General features: G+C 37.5%; 1 long non-coding RNA gene across 2 annotated transcripts in view; it reads right to left on the bottom strand.

The window, feature by feature from the left end:
- Nucleotides 1-7,634: 7,634 nt before the first annotated feature.
- Nucleotides 7,635-24,151, bottom strand: part of LOC103563949 (uncharacterized) — a 45,547-nt gene continuing 29,030 nt past the window's right edge. The window contains exons 1-3 of one of the 2 annotated variants that reach the window (XR_547979.2): nt 20,123-20,804; nt 19,678-19,853; nt 7,635-8,969 (exon numbers count right to left, since the gene is read on the bottom strand). This is a non-coding gene — a long non-coding RNA (uncharacterized lncRNA). Of the gene's footprint in view, nt 8,970-19,677; nt 19,854-20,122; nt 20,805-24,151 lie in introns of those variants that run through there. The other variant, XR_011541340.1, reaches the window with a different exon arrangement.

Raw genomic sequence — 24,151 nt, 5'->3', positions numbered from 1 at the left:
AAGCTGTATGACAGATTTTCCAAGCACGTAAGTCCTCTGTTGAAATAAATTCAACAATTTGTTAAATCAAGTTCTCTACGTTAACTGAAATGGCAGGTGTGGTACCACGTGACATCTTGCTTCCTCCTGAGACTTAATCGTAGGGAACTCACCGGATTTTCTCGCATGGGACCCGGTTAGCAAAATATAAGAGTTTTCCACTATCATGTGGTGACTGTCACTCCACAGGATTTAAAGTGGAAACCAACTGTCCGTGACCTTGAGTCACAGAGATTCATGGTTAGACTATTTCTGCCTGGTGGAATATTCTGCATAAACACCACATCCTGTTGGAATTCACATTAGGGCCCCTCGGAGTGATGGTGTTTAGAATGTGCATAGTCCTAAAGAAGATTGAGTTTCAGTTGACTTAGTCCATTTGACTAAAATAATGAGCTCTAGGCACTGTGGTCAAAACAAAGGTCTCCAAGGGAACTATGTTCCTTTGATTTATAAAATATTATTTTTAGAAGGAGTATATTAAATGGTCACCCTGTCCCATCCTCCATCTGATGCTTGACACTGCTTAGCAAGATTCTATTAATTAGACATTTAATTATAATTGAACATCCTTATCTGGAAAGTTCATTAGGCCAGCAACAAGGATTGTATTCCCTTTTTCACATATTAATATATTTATTTACTCAACAAATATTTATTGAACACCAACTATGTGCCAATCACTGGACATACAGGGTTGAAAAAGAGAGAAATTTCCTACACCATGGACATTATTATTTGGTAAGAGAGAGGAATTGATGTGTAGATAAAGAAGAATATGTCACTGAATTATAAGTACAATGAAAATAAAACAGGGTGATGTAAAAAAGAATAATGGGGTGGGTAGTGGGATGGCCATGTTAAGTGGAGTGGGATGGAGAGACCTCTCCAAAGAGCTAAGGTTTAAATTGAGATCTGACTAGAAAGTAGTTAGTTATAGGAAGCTTCAGGGGAAAGCATTTAAGACTAAGGCAATGGCTGGTGCAGAGGCTCAATGGCCAGAACAAGAAAATCTGGCGTTGGAGGAAGAGAAGAATCTTGACTTTAGCGGCACATATTTGCTAGTCATTTGTTTTTTCCATTTTGTGAATCGTATATTTATTCATATTATTTACCTTTAAAAAATGGGATGTCCTTCCTTTTTCCTATATGTTTTCAGGTGTTCCTGGTAAACCTAGAAAGTAATTCCTTGTTGATTTTACACGTTGCAAGCATTTTCTAATCTATCACCTTACCACTTGATGGTATGACGTGCTTTGTTGAACAGAAACCCTTAATTTTGACGTAGTCAAATCTCATCAACTTTTCTTCTTATGGTTTTTGCTTTCTGGGTCTTATTTAAGAAATCCCTCATGAAATTTGTAAGATATTTTCTTACATTTTTTTCTTATTTGCTTTATGAATTTACCTTTCACATATGGATATTTCACACATCTGGAATTTACCTTGATTAATGGTGTAACGTGTGGATCCATGTTACATTTTTTTTCCACATCATGAGCCCCTTTTTTCAACACCATCTTTCCCTCTAATTTGGTGATGCCACTTCTACTGTAAACCAAGATCTGGGCACTAGGGATGCTCATTGCTACTGGAGTGTTCAGAAATTGTGAGCTCATGCTTGTACTTCCAATGCCGCCTCATCACCACAGGTATCTTCCTTCCTTTGCCCCATTTCATAATTGTACTTTCTTTCTTCCACAGTGAGAACTCTGGCTTTATTGTATTTACTCATTTACTCAATCCTACAACAAATATAAGATAGATTCAGAATTGTTGAAAAACAAACCTACCAAAAAAGAATTCAAGGGGCCCAGCCTGGTGGCGCAGTGGTTAAGTTCACACATTCCACTTCGGTGGCCCAGGGTTCACTGGTTCGGATCCCGGGTGCAGACCTAGCACCGCTTATCAAGCCATACTGCGGCAGACGTCCCGCATAGAAAGTAGAGGAAGATGGGCACAGATGTTAGCTCAGGGCCAGTCTTCCTTAGCAGAAAGAGGAGGATTGGTAGTAGTTAGCTCAGGGCTAATTTTCCTCAAAAAAAAAAAATAAAGAAAAGAAAAGAAAAAAAAGAGAATTCAAGGTTTGTCATATTCTCTTTCTTACTTGAAATAAACTTGGGTTAATTTGTTTCTGCTTACACTCAGTTTTAGGTCTCCACCTATTCTTGTTGATTTAATTGTATTATTTGAATATGTAGAATATTAACACGCTTCCAAAAGTCAAAATTATACTCAGAGAAGCATCACTCCCCTTCCTATTCATTCCTCCTCGTTTCTCTCCACTCCTTGTATGTAATTGATTTCATTGTTTTTTGGTTATCTTTCCTCTGTTTCTTTTTGCGAAACTAAGTGGAAACATATAGGTACGTTTCCCTCTTTTAAAACAAGAGGTAGCATACTGTGCATACTCTTTAGTATTTTGCTTTTTTCACTTAACAATATCTCCTGGAAAGCACTCCTTCTCAACTCTGTCATTTATTTAATGCTATAATTATTGGAGGTATCGTATTTACTACGTTCCTTTACTATTTAAAAACATTACGTTTGGTATTTAGAAAAGTTTGTATTAATAGTTGTAGGAGTTATCTTTGTTTCTTTTTTTCTTGAGATATAATTGACATATAACATTATATTAGTTTCAGGTGTGCAACGTAAAGATTCAGTATTTGTATATATTGCAAAAGGATCACTATAATAAATCTAGCTACCATCCGTCACCACACATAGTTACAATATTTTTCTTGTGATGAGAACTTTCAAGATTTACTCTCTTAGCAACTTTCAAATATGCAATACATATTATTAACTGTAATCATCATGCTGTACATTATGTCCCCAGGATTTAGATATTTTATTAATTTTTCTTTTTTTTAAAGATTGGCACTTGAGCTAACAACTGTTGCCAATCTTTTCTTTTTTTTTCTGTTTTTTCTCCCCAGGCCTCCCCCCACCAAGTATAGTTGTATATTTTAGTTGTGGGTCCTTCTAGTTGTGGCATGTGGGACACCGCCTCAGCACGGCCTGACGAGTGGCACCATGTCTGTGCCCAGGATCTCAACCAGCAAAACCCTGGGCCACCGAAGCAGAGCATTCGAACTTAACCACTCAGCCACGGGGCTGCCCCAATATATTTTATAACTGGAAGTTTGTGCATTTTGACCCCCTTCACTCATTTGGCCCACACCCAAACCCCCATCTTTGGCAACCATGAGTCTGTTCTCTGTATCTATGAGTTTGTTTGTTTGTTTTTCTAGATTCCACATATAAGTGAGATCGTATGGTATTTGTCTTTCTCTGTCTGACTTATTTCACTTAGCGTAATGCCCTTAAGATCCACCCATGTTGTCACAGATGGCAAGATGTCCTTCTTTTTTTACTGGCTGAATAATATTCCAGTGTGTGTGTATCACATTTTCTTATCCCTCCATCCATTGATGGACACTTAGGTTGCTTCCCTGTCTTGGCTATTGTAAATAATGCTGCAGTGAACTTGGGGGTGCAAATAATACTTATTTTTGTTTTAAAATTTTTTCTAGTACCCCTAGTTCCTCTTTAAAACTAATAACATACCTTCAGTTTAAAATGGTATCTTTTTTTTCAGAGTCAATTATCTTTTTCTATTTTCCCTTTTATCTTTTCTCCTCCCATTATTTTAGTTGCATTGTTGCTATTTTGTTCACATACTATTCTCCTACCTATTGCTCAACACTTGTTTTATTCTTAGTTCTACAATTAATTATATTAAATGCTTATCATTAGTCCTTTTGCTGGAGGTTTCTTAGTTTTCTCTTGGTTGAATGAAACTGATCCCCGGTAGATTTCTCCAGAAGGATTTGTGTGCCCTTGAAGGACAGCATGAAAATGCATAAAACCCTTGGTTCTGGCAGTGTTCACATCTGACCTGTTAACTGGCTCCTTCAGTCTCCCGCAGGGTAAAGACTTGCTGGGAGCATCCTGATTAGCAAGTATTCTGTCCCATCGTCAGACCTGTGTCAGATCACCAGCTCTACTTCTGGGCTCAATATATGGTCACCAAACCTCTAAACTTAGTGTTTTATACAAGAATTGTTGACAATGAAGTTTCATGTCAAGGCTTTTGGCTTGGGGTTGGGGGAGAGAAACAGGCCCAGAAAGTCCAGATCTCATCATCATATAAACCTTATGTGGTAGGAGCTTAATTTAGACAAGGTTCCAGAATATAAATAGATAAGACTAGGTGGGGAATGCCTCTGGGGTGAGGCTACTGTGAAAAGAAGAAGCTTTCATAGTTTAAAAAACGTTCCAGGGCTTCCTTCCCTTGTAACAGCTGACAGTATATTTCTAACTCCTTTCCAGAACCTGCTCAAACAAAAGGTCACTCATCTACAATCTTGTCAAAGCCTATGAGATTTCTTAGGAGGCTAGAGTGTCAGGGCTGAAAGAGATTTTAGAAGTTATCTAATCTACCTTTTCTTCCCAAATTTTTAATAAGCCCGAAATGTCAGGCTTATTAAAAATGTTTTGAAAAATATCTTTGGTGCAGAAATGAACAAAGAATCATGAAATATTTTAAATTTTAGATTCAGATTAAAAAAAATTTTTTTTGAGAAATAAAAGTGTAACAAAGTTGAGGTCCCTATGTTCTTCTCTTTTTATCTTATTCCTTTCCTTTCCTGGAGGAAATGGTTATCACGAATTTGGTATATATTCAGTCCATGCTTTTACACTTTGCTCATATTTATGTATTAATATTATGTAATGATTTTAATTTATAGAAATTGTAACATAGTATAACATTCTGAAATTTGCTTTTTAAAAATTTTGATGACAAACAGTGTTTCAGTGAATCTCTGTGCAGGTGTGCATTTCTTTAATATCTATCTATCTATCATCTATCTATCTATCTATCTATCTATGAGTCTAGAAACGGAATTAATTGCTAGGTCATAGAGCATTTTCAGCTTTTCTTTATATTGTCTGATTTCTCCCAAAGTGGAGTTCCTTGTTGTCCCATTTTCACCAACACTTTCTGCTGCTAGACTTTAACATTTCTATAAATCTGGTTGGGGTGAAAGGTTACCTTATTGTTTTACTCTGCATTTCTTGATCAACAGGAGCATTTTTCATGTGTTTGTTGGCCATTAAGATTTCCTGTTTTTTGTGAATTGCCTGGTCATATTCTTTGCCCATTTTTCTATTGAGTTGTAAGTCTTTTTTTTAATTGACTTGCAGGAATTCCTTGAACTCTGGATATTATTTCTTTGTCTTTGCACACAGTTAACATTTTTCTCCAGTCTGTGGCTTATTTTCTAACTTTGTTTATGGAGTCTTGCTTTTATAGACATTTTACATTTTTATATAGTCAGAATTAATCATCTTTTAATTTGTAACAATACTGCCCTATAACCTGACACCAAAAGAAGGCAAGACCAAGTAAACCCCAATCAATCCAGTGTTCCCCAGGCTATTGGCGAAGGAGTCACTCAGCACAAGTGTTCTTGCAATTGGGACACACTGTGATAATTAGCAGTGGTCAGTCCGTATCGGGTGTCAGGACACTCTTGTCTTCTGGAAGGAGTTTTGGGTAAGGAGTCAAGTTTACTGCTGGCTCTGTTCCTAATGGTGTGACTTTGGTAGAGGAGCTGAAGTGTGGCAGAATGAGCACTGGATCTGATACCAGAACACCTGGCTCCCAGCTCTACCACTAATTCCACTTGAGCCTCAGTTTCCTGACGTGTAAAAAGGAATGATACTCCTTCACAGGGCTGTTGGATTCAAACTGGATAGGGGTGGAAATGCTTTGTAAGATGAGATAAAAGCAAAATATTGTTATTACTAACTTCTGTGGGCCTCAGTTTTCCTATCTGTAGAATAAGAGGGATAGAACTAGGTATTGAAGGCCCTTTTTAGCTCTAAAATAACCTGTGATTCTGTGACTGGGAGTAAAAACAGATCCTCCAGATCAGCTGGGGTAGCAGCTGGCCTCTGGCAATTTTAGAACTCCCGGTGAGGCCGGCTTTGGAACAAGAAGTATTACAAGGCAAATCAGAGCCTACGGTAGCCCTTCCTTCCTCCCTTCATTGCTTCTTCCATTCCTTCCTTCCTTCCGTTCATCCTCTTCTTCCTTCCTCTCTTCTTTCCTTCCTTCTTTTTCTCTGTTCCTTCTTCCTTTCTTTCATTCCCCAAACTCACCATGCTTCCTGGAACACTCCTTCCCACCCTTCATGGGTAACTTCTAGTTTTCTTCAGATATTCTTTGTTTTCCTGGGAAGCTTCCACTTGGAGGCTTTTCCTGATTCCTCAAATTTTGAGTTTGAGTGCTCACAACTTCCGTCAGGGCACTTATCACACTTATTTGAATTATCTGCAACCCTTTACGGAACGTAAGCTTGGGGGCATGGAAGGCTCATGTCTTGATCACTGCTGTATCCTCAGAGCCCATTCTTGTGCCTGGAACATAGTAGGCACTCAAATCCTGTTGAATGAGAGAGTAAATAAATATACAGGCACTCTGCTAGGCGGTGTGAATAGAGATAAATAAGGCTCAGCTCTCAAGGAATTAAAAGTCTTGTAGGAGAGTACAGACTGCAATGCTATGCTATAAGAGCAGGCAACAGAAATCTGTTCAGTGTGCAGATATGTAGAGAGGAAAGAGTTTGAGTGGGTCAAAGAAAGGTCTACAAGAGACAGATGAACTGGATCTTGAAGGATGAGCAGGAACATGTCAACCTAAGTAAAGGGCATGCCAGACAGAGCTGCGGCATATTTATTCAACAATTTATTCAACAAATATTTACTGAACTCCTACCATGTGCCAAGCACTATTGCAGGGGCTAAGGGTAGAGCAGACACAAAGGCAAACAGTCCCCCTGGATTCCCTCCCTACTCCCCACAGAGGTCCCCCTTCGTCTGACCCATGTAATCCCGTGTCTCTGCAGAGCTGAGAACGTGGGTATTTACTGCATACAAAGTCCTATGGAACAGTTGGCATGCCTTTCCTTGATCCAAAAGAACAGGGTCCTGGCTGTTTTTGGACTGAGGAGGACATGAGGGTTTGTGTTTCTCAGTGTTGTGATCAAAGGCACACAGCTGTCACATGAGAACACCTTGGAAATGTAATCTGAGTTCCCTAAGGCACTGGCTGGGCCTCACCATCTGTCTCAGGCCACCATTTGACTGAGGACTATCTTTGGCTGAACACCCTTTGCGTGGGTCAAATATTAACACAGGCACTTGCCAAGGGAAATAAGAAGGTAAGAAAAAATATACATGGAATAAAGGCTGGAAGAAGTCTCATAAGTCAACACACACCATTATGTGGAACTTTTATGGAGAAGACCAGTAGAAAGAAATACACGGTTTCACGGGGTGAAAGATAAATCCTTAAAGGGGTTCTTTCATGACAAAACTGGAATTTCCATTTCTAGTAAGTTTTGGACCTATTTATGTAGAGAACTAGAAAGGAAAAGTTCTTCTTTGTTGTCTAATTGGGTTCTACTGATTAATCAGAGTAAGTCAACTTGGTATTTAAAACAAGCCCTTTTCTCCAGCTAATTGTCTGCAGAGGCTGGCATAGGTTTATAATTTGAGAGACAGAGGATTGAGTATGAATATATTTTACCATTCAAAAACATTTATTTACATTTTTTAAAATGTTGGTTTTAATTTTTTAAGTTATAGATACAATAGTGTAAAGTGACTCACAGCTTTACAATACGCAGTGGCAGTCTTAACTAACTCCCATTATCCTCCCCCCACCCCCAAGGCAACCATCTTCACAAAACGTGATTTCACAAAAGCATTGATTCATTTCATGTTTACTTACATATTTTTAAATAATGTGGTTGTATTACTCCTTGAGTTTACACATTTTAAGCATTATATTGACCTCTCACTATGGTAGAAAGAACTTATTTCTCTTCGCTTCTCCTCTCTCCATGTCCCAATAGAGTTATATTTTAATTTTCTTTAGCTCAATATTCATTGTTTACGTTAGAGTTATCGAAATGGTATCCATAGTTGAGCCATGTAATAAACTATGACTACTTTTCATTTTCTGCACAAAATTTAATTTTTCTTGAGGTTAAGAGTTGTCATCTTTTTGTTTGTTTCTTTGCTTGCTTTTCTAATATTTATCACTTAATCATCCCCTAACCCTGCTGATTCTCTAAATCTCCTTTCAAGATGTTCAGATGCATCAGGTTTCCTAGTGGTTTGCATTTTCCTAAAGGCCTCTCTCATGGCCATCTGACCTACTTCAGTGTGGATTAGTTGCCCTTTATTCCAGCTACACAGATGTCACTTTGAGACGTCCACTCACGATTATCTTGGTATTCCCTTGGCCTTTCTTGTCTCTTGGATACCACTTCTTCTTTCAAGGGGAGCTCCCTCATTTTGGTGGAGTATACCATCTGGGGCTGAATTTATAGGAGGTGAATTGTTTCTGAGAATATCTGAGAATTGTTCTGGGAAAGTCTGAAACTATCTTTATTTTACTCTTTCACTTGATTGATAGTTGATTGGGAACTGAATTCTCAGTTATAGATTTTCTACAGAATTTTGAAGTAATTTCTCCATTACCTTCTAGTGTCCAATGTTGCTGATGAGAAGTTGGAAACCAGTCTAATTCCCTCTTCTTTTCATGTTTTCTTCCCCTTGTATAACTTCCCTTCAAGTTGCTTTTCTTCTGTTCATCTTGGCCTCTAACTTCCATGTTTTCTGCTAATATTTAAGTATGTAGGACTAAACCTGCTAAGACCCTCTGAGTACATGAGTGAGGCTTGTTGATTGTGCACTTCTCTGTAAGATGAGCTGTTGAGGCCTTTCCATCAGGGGAATTCCAATGTCAGTATCCTTTCTCCTTGGGCTGCTCAGATTCCTCAGAGAAGGCTTTTCCAATCTTCTGCCCACAGTTTAATGTGAAGGCTTAGCTTCCACTCTTCTGGAACCTGAGTAGGGGAAGAGAGGTAGAGTAGGAGATGGGCTCACCATCCAGATGTACATTTATTTAAATCCCCCCTTTCAGTAGGATGCTTCTAGCTTTAACTGTGCCTGTGCTTTCTCAGTCCAGAGACTCTCTCCAGGGAATAAAACTCTAGTCTTCTGCTTAGGTGGGCAAAGGGTGGTTGTTGGCTGTGCCAAGGTTGGGGGTAGGGAGGAATCTTGGGACCTAACAACTTCTTGAAAAGCTCTCAACGACTTCTCTTTAGTTTAGCCACCCCACTCTTCCTCCCCGCTGCCACCAATCTGTACAGTATAAATCATATTGTCTCTTGGCTTTCCCTACGAACAGTTTAGGATTCAGCTTTCATAGCTTTGCTTAATCGGTTACACCTGTCCTTTAGCACTACTGCTTCCAAAATTTATTTGCTGCTTTCTCCTCTTCAATTCTCTTCATCCTTATGGCTTTGTGCCTTAAAAAAAACCTCTCCTGTCATTTTAGTAGGGTTTGGAGAAGGAGTAAAATTAGATGCATATGTTCAATCTGCTGTCTTAACCCAGAAGCCAGGAAAACTTTTAAATTGAGGCTAAAGAGATTCTATTCCCATTACTGAATCTTGAACATCAGTTGAAGTCAGGAAATTAGTAGCCAGATAGCATAAGGGTTCAGAGCTTAGACCCTGGAATTAAACCTGAGATTGAATCCTGTGTCTGCCACTTGTTGGGTTTCTGACCTTTTGACGTTTACCTAACCTCTCCCAGCCTCAGTCTTTTTCATCTGTACAATAGAGATAATAATATAGCTAATTTATGAGGTTAAAGTACATATACCTACACGATATGCTTCTTACATTGTCTAAAGTCTAGAACATAGTAAGCGCTCAATAAGTTGAGGTAACCTGGGTGCCCATGAAAGGACAGTCAGCAAAGAGAAACTACAGGAAATGAGTTCATGACCTTCTGACTGCATGTTGTTGAGTACTCATTACATACCAGGCAGGGTGCTAGTACTAGGTATGTATATAAGAGAGAACAGAACACATGTAAGGCTAGCCTTTGAGGATTTTCGAGTGTGGTGGAAGAGAAACAGTAAATAAGCACAGGAAAATATATAATTAAAATTTATGGTAAGTGCTATAAACGGAAAGAACAGAATGCTATGAAAGAGAATAATAAGGGAGAATTACTTCAGATTAGTCTGTTGGGAAAAGCTCTTAATGACTGAGAATACTGCTTACGCCAAATCCAGACTAACGTCAGAGTGGATCAATAAAATGCACATGCCTTTTAACTATTCAAAGTAAATTAATATTAACTCATCCAAGGGATTAATATAAGTTCAAGAGATTAGAGATGTGACCTTGCTGTCAAGTCATTTAACTTCTTTTGGCCTTAATTTCCTCATCTATAACATAGAAATTGGACAAAATAATCTTTCAACTCGCAGCTTCTACAATTTAGGGCAGTAAGAATATTATAAATAAGGTTAAATATAAAGAGAACAGCGTTTTTCCATTTAGTTCCCATTATATAGTTTTATTACTGAATTTAATTTTTTTCTTTTTAGGAAACCATACAAATCGTTTAGAAGTGATTAAACCAAGAAGTGAAAAATCCTTCCCATCTGCCCCGCCCCCGCCAAGCCCCAGCCCCTCCACAGGGACTCCATGGAGATGATCATTGTTAAGTTGCTAAGTCAGGTTTTTTTCCTGTAGCATCTCTCTGTTCATTTGTTCTTGAGTATATGACATTATGCTCTCAGATATGAAAAGCGTAAATGTATAGAAAACTGAAAGGTAAGTGACAAATTGTTAATAGTGGCTAATATGGCTATTTTCTACTTAATTTTTTCCTCCTAGCATTTCTCTGTTTTTCCACAATTTGCATGTTACTCTTATAATCAGAAAAATTAATTTTATTCAAATAAAATAATGCTAGTTGTAATGAATAATAACAAATATACTTTATCTCTGCTTAATCTTAAAGAGAGAAGTGAGTTATCCATTTGATTAAAAAGTTTGTGTGGAGATAGTTCTAGCTAGTCATTATATTTTACTGCAGCCAAATTGCCTGTGAAGATTTATTCTATAAGTAGGCTTAAAAATATGACAGCCAGATGGTATTTCAAATCTCTGATAACCATATAATATATTCACAAAAGGAAGTACTGGCCTTTATCAGTAAGATCTTCCTTTCTGTAATGAGTTCAGGGGCAGGCTTCAAGGAAAAGAGAAATTTCTATAACATGTTTTAATAATTAGTAGAGTTGAAGATTTATCAGCCTTAGAAAAGGGATGGTAGATTGAATATTCTGTCTTATCTTCCTTACTGTAAAATTTAATTTTTCTTCTTTTCATCTTAGTTTTATTTACTTTCTGGGAATTATAAGAAGGTCAATAGGAGTTATATATAAACACATATACATATATATATTTACAGATAGATATATATTTTCCCATTAAATGATTCATTTTCGAGCCCATCATGGTCAAATTATATCAGGACTTCTCTAATTCTTTGAGAAGTTCAGGTAGAGTGTCATTATGTAACATTACTGACAAAACTTTAAGGCACTGAGGATGTTCCATGAAGGATGTAGATTGGATCAATACCTGGGTGCTATGGAGCTATCACCAAGGTTTGTGAATTCTTATTCATACCAAGCACAGCCTATGGACTAAATATCTAACATTCACTACTGTTTTTCAAATATTTGTTGATGCTATAGAATTTAATGTAATATGAATTCGTTTAAAGCTATTAAAACATTCTGTCAGCATGCATTTTGTTGATAAATATTTTCTAAAAGTTTGGGAATCATTTATCTAGTGAAATGAGCACTTGATCTGGAATATATATCTTGAGAGACCATAAATATTGCTTTCATGTATAAGAGGTAAGACTACCTCTGGGGTTGACCATTTAATGAGTTGTGTTGCTCATTTATTTTTCCTCATTTGAGAAATGGAAATAATAATACTACCTATATTTATTCATCTAGGAATTTTGTGAGTCTCATGTGCTTTGAAGATGCTACATACTTTGAAACTATCAGATGGCACTACGATGACAGTTATTATCACAATTTTTCATACAATGATTTCAAGCATAGTGAGAGAAATTGATAGAAATGATTCATCTACCCTCTTACCTCAGGATCAGGGAATCAGGTTCAAGTTTCTTGATTTTTAAGTTCATAAAATTTTAGTTTTTGTTGTTTACTTCAGTAATAATTTATTTAAAAAATAGAAGCAAAATTTCTGAGTCAGCATGACAGAATGAGTACATGCAGAGCTCTCCACCTCTGTTCTAAATACATAGGAATGAGAGATGATATTAAATAATACATATAATCACATTAAAAAATGGTTGAAAAAACTCCCATGGACAAATGCAGAGAGGGAAACTACAGAGATAAGCAGGGCCTGAAGACACATGGTCCTCAGGAAGCTGGGATTGGAAACAGGACAAGGACTACAATGCCTTCATGGGATCAAGGGCTAAACATGCCCCAGTCATGATGAGGATGGAGATCAAGTTTTCTTCTTCAGTATAAGAGACAAGGGCTATTTTCTTTGCTCTCAAATATCACCCATGTCATGTGTTTAAAAATAGGGAAATAAATGCACCTACTCATCCAAAACCTACTTCGGCTCATGCCTGGTAGCCGAAACAGGTTTCTGTGTGAGACTGGAATTTGAGCTTGTACTATATATACGGTGGATGTATATACATTAGTAATTGTGCCACCTGAATAGAGGGGAATCCCAAGGCAAAATGGGAGTATGTGACTTGTTTTGAGGCCACACAACCGGTAAGGCAAGGGTGAGGTAGCTAACTCTGCCCTACATACAGGCCAAATATAGGGGAAACCCTTCACCAAAGATTATCCCTCAAACAAAAAGAACATGGGGACACTCGGAGTCATGAAGAATAGTCAACAGAATCCATAAATAAGAAAATTCATAACCAAAGAAAGAGAGCTAACAGAATACTCTGGAAGGGCCTTAAAGTTTAAAACTGTAAAAAAAGAGAAAAATAAAACAATTCCCAAAAGGCAAAGTTATCATTCATAAAACAAGATTAGGAGTTTATGAAAGCAAAAGCGTCAGATATAAAAATGAAACTATTGAAAATCTAGGAAATAAAATATAGTCATGAAATTTAAAAATATAATGGATGGGCTATATAATAATTTTGAAAAAGTCAAAGAAAGAATTAATGAATTGGAAGATAGAACAGAAGAAATTTCCCAGGATGCAAAGGTAAAGAGAGGTGAAAAATGAAAGCAAATTTGAGACATATGGAAGACAGAATGGGATGCAGAGCATTAAAAAAAAGTTGAAATTGCAGAAGTCACTAAAGAGAAAGTACAGATTATCTACAGTGATATATCAACCAGATCAGTAGCAGACTCCTCAGCCATAGCAACAGACGCCAGAAAACAATGCAGTTATTGCTTGAAAGTACTGAGAGAGGTCATCATTTGTGCAACTGGAATAAATGTTACATTGAAATTGTAAAAAAAAAAAAAGCTCTGAGAAAATAAATGTAAACATAAAAATTAATACTCAGAAAAATTAAAAGGGAGATTTAAAGAAATCACATTTTTAGCTATTTGAGGACTAAGAAAGCTTACCATACACAAAGGCTTATTGAAAGAACTATTGAAAGATGAATTTCAGCAAGAAGAAAAGTGAACCCAGAAGGAAGAATTGTGATGCAAGAATTCTGAGTGTGCCAATAAATCTGAAAAGTATATTGATAACTCTAAAGCTATAGTAATCAAAACAGCATGGTATTGGCACAAAAACAGACACACAGATCAGGGGAACAGAATCAAGAGCCCAGAAATAAACCTACACATCTATGAAGAGTTAATTTTCGACAATGGAGCCAAGAACATACAATGGAGAAGGGAAAGTCTCTTCAATAAATGGTGTTGGGAAAAATGGACAGCCACATGCAAAAGAATGAACATAGACCATTATCTTACACCATACACAAAAATTAATTCAAAAATGGATTATAGACTTGAGTGTAAGACCTGAAATCATGAAACTTCTAGAAGAAAACATAGGCGGTATGCTCCTTGACATTGGTCTTAGGAGCATATTTTCAAGTACCATGTCTGACCAGGCAAGGAAAACAATAGAAAAAATAAACAAATGAGACTACATCAAACTAAAAAGCTTCTGCACAGCAAAGGAAATGACCAACAGAATGAAAGGACAACCTGACAATTGGGAGAAGATATTTGCAAACCATATATCTGATAAGGGGTTAATCTCCAAAACATGTAAAGAATTCATACATCTCAACAACAAAAAAAACTAACAACCCAATTAAAAAATGGGCAAAATATCTGAATGGACATTTCTCCAAAGAAGATATACAGATGGCCAACAGGCACATGAAAAGATGTTCAACATCACTAATTATCGGGGAAATGCAAATCAGAACTACAGTGAGATATGGCCTCAAGCCTGTCAGAATGGCTATAATTAACAAGACAGGAATCAACCAGTGTTGGGGAGGATGTGGAGAAAAGAGAACTTTCATACACTGCTGGTGGGAATGCAAACTGGTGCCTCCACTATGGAAAACAGCATGGAGATTCCTCAAAAAATTAAGAATAGAACTAACATACGATCCAGCTATTCCTCTGCTGAGTATTTATCCAAAGAACTTGAAAACACAAATGCATACAGATACATGCACCCTTATGTTCATCGCAGCATTATTCACAATAGCCAAGACTTGGAAGCAACCTGCATGTCCATCAAGGCATCAACGGATAAAGAAGATGTGCTATATATACACAGTGAAACACTACTCAGCCATAAGAAATGATGAAATCTGGCCATTTGTGACAACATGGATGGACCTTGAGGGTATTATGCTAAGTGAAATAAGTCAGAGGGAGAAAGTCAAATACCATGTGGTCTCACTCATGAATAGAAGACAAAAACAACAACAAACAAACACATAGAGACAGAGACTGTATTGGTGTTTACCACAGCAGAAATGGGGAGGGAGGATGGCAAAGGGAGTGATTAGGCACATGTATATGGTGATGGATTGTAATTAGTCTTTGGGTGGTGAACATGATGTAATTTACACAGAAATCTAAATATAATGATGTACACCCGAAATTTATATAATGTTGTAAAGTGCTACTGCCATAAAATAAATAAATGTTGATTGTATAAATAATAATAATGACAATAATAATAGAGAACTAAGGATCTGAACAATAATTACATGGATATTAGAGGACATCAAAGGGAATGAGAGGTGCTAATATCCTTTTCTTATTTAGAAGGAAGATAGAGATTCTGAGTAAGTTTAGATTTTAATAGAAAATGTATGTTTAAACATTTACTTTTGAGGGGCTGGCCCGGTGGTGCAGCAGTTAAGTGCGCATGTTCTGCTTCAGCGGCCCAGGGTTTGCCGGTGAGGATCCCGAGTGCAGACATGTCACCGCTTGGCAAGCCATGCTGTGGTAGGCGTCCCACATATAAAGCAGAGGAAGATGGGCACGGACGTTAGCTCAGGGCCAGCCTTCCTCAGAAAAAGAGGAGGATTGGCAGATGTTAGCTCAGGGCTAATCTTCCTCAAAAAAAAAAAAAAATTGATATTTGATTATTGAGTTAATCTTTCAAAGAATGGAAATAGAATACACAAATTCTAAGTCAATAAAGAGAAAAACAGAAACAAAACAGCTTTATGAGACTAGGCAGGAAGGAAAAAATAATAAGGAGGAAAAATATGGAAAATGTAAAGTAAGATGTTAGAAATATTTCAGAACAATCTCATAAATATAAATAAAGAACCCACCCATTCAAAGATATACACTCAGATTAAATTTTAAAAATTTAGCTATGTGCAGTTTAGAGAGACACATATAAAACAAAATTATATAGAAATGCCAAAAATGAAGAGATTTAAAAGTAATCAGACAAATACTAATCAAAAGACAGCTAGTACAACATTAGTTAAACCAGAAAATGTAGAATATAAAATTAAAAACATTAAGAGGGACAAGGAGAAAAACATCCTTAAAAAGGTAAAAATCTCACCAGAAATGTAATAATATAACAAGAAAGACTCAAAGTATATAAATTAAAAAATTCAGAATTATAAGAAAAGAAATGCAAACCCACAGGTACCATGGGACCCTGCTAGATTTTTAACAGATGTCGCTCAGAAATAGACAGAGTAAAAAGATAAAAATTGGTAAGGGTATTGGGGATTTCAGAAATACAAAGAGCAAGTTTGATCCAACAGATATATATTAAATAATATTTTTAATAATCAGAGAATATAGATTCTTTTTAAGCACACCCAAAAAAGTTACATGAACTTTTCTATTAGACTTCGAAGAAAATCTCTTAAAATTAGGAGAATTCACATCAATTATTAAATAAAATTGGACATAAACAATAAAAAAGAACCAAAATATCCATATATTTGAAATCAAATCAAACTGAAAACTCACTTCAAAATAATTTGTGGTTAAAGAAGAAATTCTGATGAGAAAGATAAAGTCTTTAAAGCAGACTCATACCAAGGGTGTTATCATATTGCAACATACAGAGAGCGGCTGAATTAGAATTTAGGCGATTTATAGCCTCAAGTGCATATATTTGAAAAGAAGACAGAAGGAAAGAAAAAAAATATCCCAGGCACTTAAATAAAGAAGCTAGAAACACGACAAAGAATAAGCTCAAAGAAAGCAGACAGAAGTGAGTAGTAAATGTTAAAGGAGACCTTAATTAAATAGAAAACAGATTAATAAAACAGCAAAACATGCTAAGAAGGGAAAAAAAAAGAAAGCAAAAGTAAATAATGTTAGGAACAAAAAGACCTAGAAAAGGGGACACTAATTCAACAAGAAACAAGAAATAAATCAAGAATTCTTGTTAATTTTACTAGGTATAGTAATGATATGGTGGCTGTGAAAAAAAAAAGAAACTCAAGTTATCAATTAAAGATGCATATGAAATGATCATGATTTCTGGGATTTCCATTAAAGTATTCTAGAAAAAGTAGGAAAGAAGGAAAGAAAGTAAGAAGGAAAGGAAATAAAAGAAAAGTGAGAGGGATAAGGATAAATGTAACAAGACTGTCAAAATATTCATAATAGCTAAAATTTGGAGCTTGTTATATTATTTCTTCTATTATCATGTGGTTAAAAAGTTCTAAAAAGGGGAAGAGCATAACAATAGATAAGAGAAATGGAAAAATCTAGGAGAATATAATGAAAAATGATACTGATAGAATTACAAAAGATTAAAGGGAAATTTTCTAGTAATATAATAAATTACCAGAACTGAGTTAAGAAGAAATAGAAAACCTATTAAATAGGACCTATGACCATGAAAAATCATGAAATCAGTAGCCAAAAATTTCCTCTGACACTCCAAGAAGGTCACCAGGCCCTTATAGTTTAATGGACCAGTTGTTGCAAATCTTAAAAAAAACCGTATCTATTTAATGTCTATTTTTAGAGAAGAAAGAAAGTGGGAAACCTACCTATGAGGCTGGCGTAGTCTGAATGCCAAATCTGAAAGGGTTAATTATAGAACTTGGATTTCACGCCAGACTCACAGCAACTGCTTCCTCTGGAGAGATTAGGAGCACAGAACGGAGAATGGTGCTTCAACGGGACTTCAACTTCATCTATAATATTTTAATTCTCTTATTAAAAAAAAAAGGTATGAAGCAACATGACAAAGATATTAAGAATTGTTAATCTTGTGTGGTAGGAATATTTAAATTATTTTTTACATTTGTAAATTTTTAAATTTTCTCATAAAAACAATCTACAGCAAATTACATTGTTTGCTGTTCAACTTCAACAGCAGAGAAAAATCATCTTTTTAAAGCATAAAACAGCTGTCAGACCTGCTCAGTGGTAGGAAGCCTAGAAGGTACTATTCTTAGATCAAGAAATCCTGAGTAGTTCAAATTATTACAGGTCTTATAAACATCACTATCTTTTCTCGTGCAAATTGATGACAGATTAGAGCATTTTATTTTTAAAATATTCATTTGCCCAGGACTCCCCAGAGCTGAACAGTTATTAATTAATTAATCACTTTACATTCCCACAAATATTTATTCAACAAACTTTTAAGCAGAGCCCACTGCATTGTGTGCACTATACGACTAGGCGCTGGGTCTACAGGGTTGAGTTCTTAAGGACGAGAGATGGACAAGAAGGTCAACGATGACAACACAGTGAAATCAGTAGTGTGTGTGGCTACGTAGGTCAGAGGTCCATCTACCCCAGCCTTAAGGAGCAGGGAATGTGACGCTTGAATCAAGTACTGTTGTTAATCGTCAAACAAAGGTGGGAAGGGTTGAAGGAAGGGATAAAGGATGTTATGGTATAATCAAAAGGGATGACATATGCACACATGGCGAGAACTGCAAGTTTGGGATTGCTACAGACAAGGATAGCGAGTTTAGAAGCTAGATCATGGTAGGGCCTTGCCTCTGGAGCTGAAGACTTTGAGTTTAATCTGGGATCTACAGGAAACCACTGAAATAAGAAATAGTATGCTTTCTAAAATAACCAAAACAAAAAGTGACAAATGTTGGAGAGGTTGTGGAGAAAAAGGAACCCTCGTACACTGTTGGTGGGAAGGCAAACTGGTGCAGCCACTATGGAAAACAGTATGGAGATTTCTCAAAAAATTAAAAATAGAAATACCTTATGACCCAGCCATCCCACTACTGGGTATCAATCCAAAGAACTTGAAATCAGCAATTCCAAAAGTCCCATGCACCCCTATGTTCATTGCAACATTATTTACAATAGCTAAGACGTGGAAGCAACCTAAATGCCCATCAACTGATGATTGGATAAAGAAGATATGGTATATATATACAATGGAATACTACTCAGCCATAAAAAAGACAAAATCGTCCCATTCCCAACACCATGGATGGACCTTGAAGGTATTATGTTAAGTGAAATAAGCCAGACAGAGAAAGACGAACTCTGTATGACTCCACTCATAGGTGGAAGTTAAACATAGAGACAAAGAGAACTGATTGGTGGTTACCAGGGGAAAGGGGAGGTGGGGGGAGGGCACAAAGGGTGAAGTGGTGCACCTACAACATGACTAACAATAATGTACAACTGAAATTTCACAAGGTTGTAAACTATCATAATCTTAATAAAAAGTTAAAAAAAATAGTATGCTTTCTATCTGGAGTGCAGAGAAGCCAATTTCTGCTCTGATCTCAGTGGAAAGCTAATTGGTAGCATGATATGCTACAGTCTCTGTGCAAGGACACTGATGTGGTAGGGTCTCAGCTTGAGCCTAAGCTGTGTCTAATGCTGCATTCCAAGATATGTCACCACGTCACAGGTACTGATGGAGAAGACCTGATAGAAGTTGCTGTGCCCTGGGAACTTAGCCACCTGCTGAGAGAGAATTTATTCTAAGGGAAGGAAAGTTTGGTGTAGCATCAAATTTTAGCGGTGGAAGGGAAGAAGTGAATCTGAGAAAACAAGATGCCTATTACCTCTATGTATTCCCTAGCTGGACTTCCCCATGAACTCATGTCTGGGAAGACACTGGAGTGAGAGCAAGGAAGTGTCCCTTTGGTACTCCTCAACAGGGTGTAACACACAGGAAGAGGCACACTTCCTCACCCCCACTCCTCATTTTGCTCTAGAGGCAAGTGTAACTTTGGTACCTCCAATGGTCAAAAGCTGTGATGGCTGCTGAGGAAATATATCTTGTATATCTTGTAGGCGTGGATGATAGCCAAGGCAAGCAGATGCGATTGTCCATGAAGAAAGTGGCAGGGATGTCTTGTGCTCGCGTTGGTACTCATTGGAAATGGTTGACATGTTAAGTGCCTGCTGAATGCTATCACAATAGCAAAAGAGGGATAGCATGGGAGAAGAGGAAGAAAATGTTAGCTTTTTGGACTTTCATTAGCACAAAACATGTACCCCCATGAAGACACAGATATAATTGGCCTGAGGTATAGAGGCCTCCTTTTCTGTTCTACACTGGCAAATGGGGGCAAGAACCAGCAAAACGCAAGGTAAAGAGAGTAGGCCTGAACCACCTCTCCCAGATAAGCTGCCCAAATTCTCGGAATACTAGCCCCTGGCAACTCCACGTTCACTTACTGTAAAAGTGTAAAAGGTTAGGTTACTCCCCAGAAGAAGAAGTAGTCAATTGCCCTGAGATATAGTACATCCCTCATCCGAAAGGAAACCTAGCCTGTAACTTGCATCTGGCTAATCTTCTTCCACATTACTGCAGCTGGGCACTTCGGTTTTCCATTATCTTCGCAGAGAGCAGAGAGAGATTTTCATGATTCTTCATGACTATGTTCTTTCTGCTTTAATAGCCAAAGGCTAAAGCCAAATGAACTCGTTCACAGAGAACAACAAGCAATTCTGTCTGATCCTTATTATTCTTGCTGAAACTACAGTTGTTACTCTGACTGACAGATTCTCAAAAGCGATTCAGTGAAAATATCCTTGATCAAATTCACGAAGGAACAGAATGTTTCAAGTGGGCGTGTCTGGCTAGAATCTCCCTGAATGGTTCAGTAACAGCATATCAAAAGAATGCTGAATTCTTATTTCCCATCAGAAAACTCACAAAGCCAATCTGAAATCTAAGGGCAGATGGTATTAGCCTAGTAGTAAACACATTTTTAGCTGCTTCTTTTTTTTCCCCCAGTAGCTATGTTTAATGTGCTGAGAGAAAGCTGTCTGCTTGCAGAATCTTATTATAGAGCAGAAATATACTTGGTCCAGAGAAGAGGAATTTGATTGGTTCCAAGTCAAATGATGGTAACAGGTGTCACCTCACCAATCCAGAACTTAAAATGGGTTATTATAAACAGGACTAATATGTATTTTTCTGGCTCTTGCTCCCACCTATTATGCAAGACTGCATGCCCCTGTAATGTTCCTCTTGATTATTTCCAGCAGCTTCAGAGGGTAGTTGACATGTGCCCATGCACAAGTGCTGTTAGCTACCACATAGTGCCTGCCATTTTCTTGCTGTTTAGTTCAAGCTCCTCTCTGCTTCTATCTGCTACTAAGGCCTGCACAGCTTGATATAAACTGCAAGTGAGTCATGATAAGTATTGCTGCTTCTGCCAGGCTCTGTGACACTTTAGTGGAAGGACATTACATGGCTGGTTCCATGGATGCACTGAGGTCCATGAGATGGCACAGGTAGAGGGAGAATCTCTCTCTCTCTCTCTGTTACACACTGTTGAGGTTGACTGTTAGAGTCACAGAATTTTTATCCGTAGCTCTCGCTCCTCCTAGGAGCCAGATGTCAAGCTGGAGGGGAGTAGGATGGGTAGTAGGGACGTGTGGTGGCCATGAGAATGTGTCTCTCACATGCAACCGCTTCATAATTGAGATGGACCCAGCTGCTGTGCCTTGAAATCATCATCACGTCTGCTGAGGCCACAGTTCCCCTGGGCTGCTCCTGGTCAGTGATTCAGCATGGAAGGAATATGCGGGTCAATTCATCCCTGGGAGACGTGGGACATCTCTGACAGGAGACTTTGATTTGAGGTTTCCTAGTAGCCTTGTCAAACTTTCCTTAGAATCGAATTGCAGTTTAAAATGTTTCCACCCAACGTCCCTTTCTTTTTTCCCTCTTTTTCTTGCTGTTTGATGACTCTCTCAGTTTCTACCCTCCCTCCATATTTTCTCTTGCAGGCATTTCCCCCAGCACATTTTTCTTTTGCACATTTGGTCCCATCTTGGCATCCACTTCTCACAGGACCTAGAGTAACACAGTGAATTTGTGTTATGTGCAACAGAGTGACTATGTATTCTCCCTGTTGCTAAACAACGTGTATCTTCTTGATCACTTCCCTTCAGAGGAATTTTCTCTCCCAGGTGGCTTCTAGGTCCTTTTATGAATAGATCTGATGTTGACCTCAACCTCTCCCACTCACATTTGCCAGGCGTGATTAGACATGTCTTGGGTCTCAGAGGCAACGGGATGGGATGGAGGTTCAAGCTGAGCCCTGTGCTATACACGCTAGAGCAGCGATTGTGATTCTTCACTGCTGAAGCGAATGCACAGCTAAAGAAACAAAAGAAGTATAAGAAACTATCCCTGCCTTTGAAATGAAAATCCAGTTAGTGACACAAAAATCACACATGTGCCACAAGTGGTCAAGAATACAGATAATAATCATCAGTTTTTCAAGGACATTGAGAGAGGTTCAAGAAATAGTGTTTCCTCTTTTTCTAGGCTTGTACTCCTGTGTTTGGGATAATGAAATGAATAGCAGAGAGCTTTTTCTTTCTTTCTGAGCAGCTCCATGACCAGCTGGATGTGAAGATGTGAAAGCAAGAAAGGCACCATAATCATCATACTCATTACTGTGATGTGCTAAGAGCTTATCGCCTTTCATTAGGCCTTGCTGAGTTCTCCCATTGTGTCATGGACTGTAGAGTTCATGGACTGACATGAAGTCTTCACTTTTCACTTCCCAGAGTAAAAAAGTGGATGGAAATGGGGAATAAATTAGGCAAATTAGCTTAGCTCCTAATCAGGCACAAGAGCTCAGCACTGATTCTCGAAAGTTATAATATTTTACACTGAAGAATGTATGTGGTGGTGGCAGGGGTTGGAAGAGAGACATGCCAATTAGAGCTTCAATGCTAATATCAATGTCAGTGTTGTTTTCTTGACATTTTTGGCCCTTGGCTAAATTTTAGATTAACAGGCATAGAAATAATTTCAAAGATTAGCATGTTCTCCTGTTGATGGCAGGACAACACTTTGAAAGAAAGTTGATATGAAATGCATGCCGTTAAGTCTTGGGAATTGCTCACAGAAAATATCAGCAGAATTAAGTAAGGTTAATTGAAAGGGATGAATTTACTTTGGCACTGAGGTTTGAAATCTTGTTATTCTCAACTTCTTAAATGAGAGATAACAGTGTTGATTTTTTTTTTATGGATGGGCAGGTCCTCAGGGTTAAACTCTCCCTTAGGCCTTTGAATCGCTGTCAGGTGTCTTTGGGAGGCTTGCATATTTTTCTGGAGAAGGTTAGGTCAAACTAGTGACAAGCTAGATTCCCAGTGTAATCCACTCTTTCATGACATCACAGGATAAACCACTACTATGCAGAAGCTTCTGAAGTTTCTATCTGGGAATTTGTCAATGTACTGGGCACGATAGTCCCTGGTGTAATGTTGGATAAACTGAAATGGGACAATCAAGTAGACAAATTGAACTGACTCATGAATAAACAGTAAGATTTTTCCTCCAAGTTACATTGAAATTGACCAATTCGACTAAATTAACGGTATTGGCGAGCTGTTTTGTGATATGTTACGCTTCCCAAATGTATTTAACATTTTAAATATTGTGGAGCTAATTCCTATTCTGATAAGTACCAAATAAATTCTTGTCCCATAAACTCAGTTCCAACACATGGCATGGCATGAGTAATTGGACTCTATAAGAATCAAAAAAGATAAAGGTTTTTCAAGGAGAAGTTTCCTTTACTAAAAGTACCTTGGGAATTTTAGATTGTGTTTATGCAGCCTCAAACATGAATAAAAAATAATAGAAAGATTTTTTTTCCTTTTGGGTGGTGAGATTAAAGGTAATTTAGATTTTCTTTGTACTTTTATATTTTCAATTTTTTTTACAATAATTATATAACTCTTTAATTGGACAAAAAAGAATTTCGAGTGGTTAAAAAAAGGGACAGATGTGGCTTGGTGAGTGGAAAAACATTCCTAACATTTGAAACAATCTGGCAAGGACTTAGAGGCAAAAGACAGAAATCTGACTACGTTCAAGGAGTTTGCCAGATGGCAACAAATAACTGCCAATGTTTGATGGCACTATAATTATTATATACTATCTGTCACTCAGCAAGCTGTCTTTTTACGAGGCATGCAGCAACAGAATGTTGTGTTAAGATCACGCATCCTTGGGCTTATGTTGAAAGGAAGAAATGGCTTGGAAAGTCTTTCTTTTAGTCATGCCTCTGGGATATGAAGAATGGTGGGGAAATGTTTGATTATGAACACAATTGTATAGAGAATTTTGTTTGTTTATGCCTTCTGGGAACGCATTGTTTTGATTGACCCTACTTGGGAATTCAGAGGGGAGAAGTGCTCTATTATCTATAATGCCAAGATCTGCTGATCAAA

The sequence above is a fragment of the Equus przewalskii genome, chromosome 6, assembly GCF_037783145.1.
Source record: "Equus przewalskii isolate Varuska chromosome 6, EquPr2, whole genome shotgun sequence".
Taxonomy (NCBI): domain Eukaryota; kingdom Metazoa; phylum Chordata; class Mammalia; order Perissodactyla; family Equidae; genus Equus; species Equus przewalskii.
The sequence above is the reverse complement of the archived record's forward strand: the minus strand, read 5'-3'. Positions and strand labels throughout refer to the sequence as shown.